At 51.6% G+C, this 2,500-nt stretch overlaps 1 protein-coding gene across 1 annotated transcript in view; it reads right to left on the bottom strand.

Moving 5' to 3' along the window:
• The window catches only part of LOC126575262 (agrin), a 34,758-nt gene extending 34,107 nt beyond the window's left edge, over positions 1-651 (bottom strand). Inside the window, exon 1 of the mRNA XM_050235876.1 lies at positions 467-651. The gene's annotated coding sequence lies outside the window, so the exon portion shown is untranslated. The remainder of the gene's footprint in view (positions 1-466) is intronic.
• Between the last annotated feature and the right edge of the window lie 1,849 nt (positions 652-2,500).

The raw sequence follows: 2,500 nt of genomic DNA on the forward strand, positions 1-2,500 counted from the left end.
ATGGTGTTCAGGGGCTGTCTTTTCATTAATCCATCAGTCAGTCACCGCGAGGTGCCGCGGAGAGTTCATCAGTTTCCATGGAAAACACCGGGAATGCACAACGAAAATCGCATTTTGCACTGATTGCAACACCGCAGGGGATCCTTTGGGTCGATCAAGGAGGCCACGCACCGTTTCGCTGCACAACGATCACGCCAAAACAGTCCATACGCCCACGGAGGAGGAGGAGAAAGGGGAGGCGGGATTCATAATTCGTTTTGCACTGTCGCCATGTCACTGAACCGTCCCCCAGGATATTGCCGGGAATTTAATTTGTGGAAACAATCTCAACTTCCAATGGGGCCGAAATTTGGATTCAATGTTTGCGATCTGTGGCAGTCAACAGTCGGCGTTGCACGTTCTTCTTCGCTGAGAGAATCACAAAATCGTTTTCCACCTTGTTGCACAAAAATGCACTCACACCCACCGAAGAAAAAAAACCCAAACAACTATCCGCGACACTTGCTTGCACTGCACGCGTTAATGCACTCTCTTCAGCAGCTTTAGTAGTCGAAGCACGCCAGCAGCAGTAGCAGCAGCACTAAGAGGACAGCACACTCCGTGTACGCTGCCGTCCGTCCGTCCGGCGGGATAGGGAGTTCAAGAAACTGGTCCAAGTCCAAGGAGAAATAAATCGAGAATGAATTTTCAATGCCACGGAAACGGAATTTATAGAGAAAGCCGGCGCGCGTGAACCCCTCCGGTCGGTGGCGCTCTCGTGCGTTTGCCTTTGCCTTTCCTCTGGATCCCCCCCCGGGTTTGTGGTGTGGATCTTCGCGATGCTCCACGATGCTGAGATTCGGTCTCCCGGTCGGTGGTGCTCGGGATTCGCTCTCTCTCTCCGATGTTCATCCGATGGAGGCACGCTCGACACTCCACTTGGCCATGATCAAGCTGGGATGTTCGGAGCAGTGTACGGCGAACGACCCTAGGCTCGCGATCACAAGCGGCGTGGGCTGGCTGACTGTGTATATCTTGCGAGTTCCACGGGATGGCTCGTGGGATGCAGCATCTCACAATCCGTTCACGAGAAAGCGATGCGTTGGAGAGAGAGAGCGTGCAAGAGAGTGCTGAGAGGGCGAGCGAAAGTGCATTCGGCGGTGCACTTCGGGTTCGTGGTGCATCCTTCTGCCATTAGCGGTGGGAGAAGGGAGCGGTGTCTGGAGAGCTCGTGGTGTGCGAACTGCAACTGCTGCTGCCGCCGTTCGCAACGGTGTGGTCTTCCGCCGAAAAACGCGCCACACGAGGCGTTAGCGTGAGCTCCAGGTGGTCAAAATATGGGGAGCATAAATGTTGAATTTTTATGCTGCTTGGTTCTGGATTGTTGTTGAGCATCGGTATGGCTGTTACTGAGTTGCTGGAGTTTCTGGAATTTAAATTTCTAAGCTAATGAATAAAATTCAACTGTTACTGTTGCTATTTCCTGAATTATAAAAAGCAAAGAGCAGTAGGATGGGAGCTTCCATGGATCAAGTAGGTCGATAGAGAATAGCAATTTTGACAGAAATTATTAATTGAATTTCCAAGCGCACTGAATAAGTAACGGAATACATTTCGCAATGTAACGCAATGTAATGCAATGTCGTTCTGGCAGCTCTCAGCAGTAAATGTTGCATTCGTTTACTAGCATTTGTTTTTGCATTTGCAGACCATCGGCCACTGCTACAAGTAGCCCATCCCAATAGTTCCGGCTTCAACCGTCTGCAAACCCCCTTCCCGCGCCCCTTTGCGCGATGATTTATGATTCCCTCTCTGGCCCAGCTCGCCCATCCTTGTGGCCGCCCAACATGGTTCAAGCAGGGCAAACGCCAAGAGTCAGCACCACGCGAATCCAGGCCATCGCGATAGAAACCGAGAGGAGTCCTGGGGGAACCGAACCATAGTTGGTTGCTGCAAGTGGTAAACGAGAAACGATCAAGCAAACAAACAAACAAACGGAAGGAAGAAACATCCAACGCGGGCGCATAGATGACCTCCGCAGTGCAGCATAGTGGAGAGTGAGGGTGGGCGGTAGGATGGACACCAACTTTCCCTCCGCTGTCAGATTATGCTGCTGCTGTTGCTCATATGCTGGATTGCACATCGCGATCGCGTTATGTTTATGCATAACGAGCGTACACGATCAGTGTGCGCGATTGATATCGCTGGAAGTTAATTGCGTTGCCGAACGAAACGATCTTTTAATGCTTCGAAATCATCGACTACTGACTAGTAAGGAGAATAATCATCCGTATCTGACCGATCCTCAGGACTGCGTGTACCGGTTTGTGGACGTCTCGTGTTACCGGCACCGCTGTACCCGACTCCCCGGCGCCTGACATTGAATGTTCTAGTGTGTTTCCACTTGGGAGTGCATTTCACTGGCACTTTCTGCAACCACACACCCCGGGCCGGCGTTGGTTCAATGCACTCTCGCTCGTTGCGTTGATTCGTTTGACAGCTGATCACGGTCGTGGCCGGT

This window comes from Anopheles aquasalis, chromosome 3, assembly GCF_943734665.1.
Source record: "Anopheles aquasalis chromosome 3, idAnoAquaMG_Q_19, whole genome shotgun sequence".
NCBI lineage: Eukaryota > Metazoa > Arthropoda > Insecta > Diptera > Culicidae > Anopheles > Anopheles aquasalis.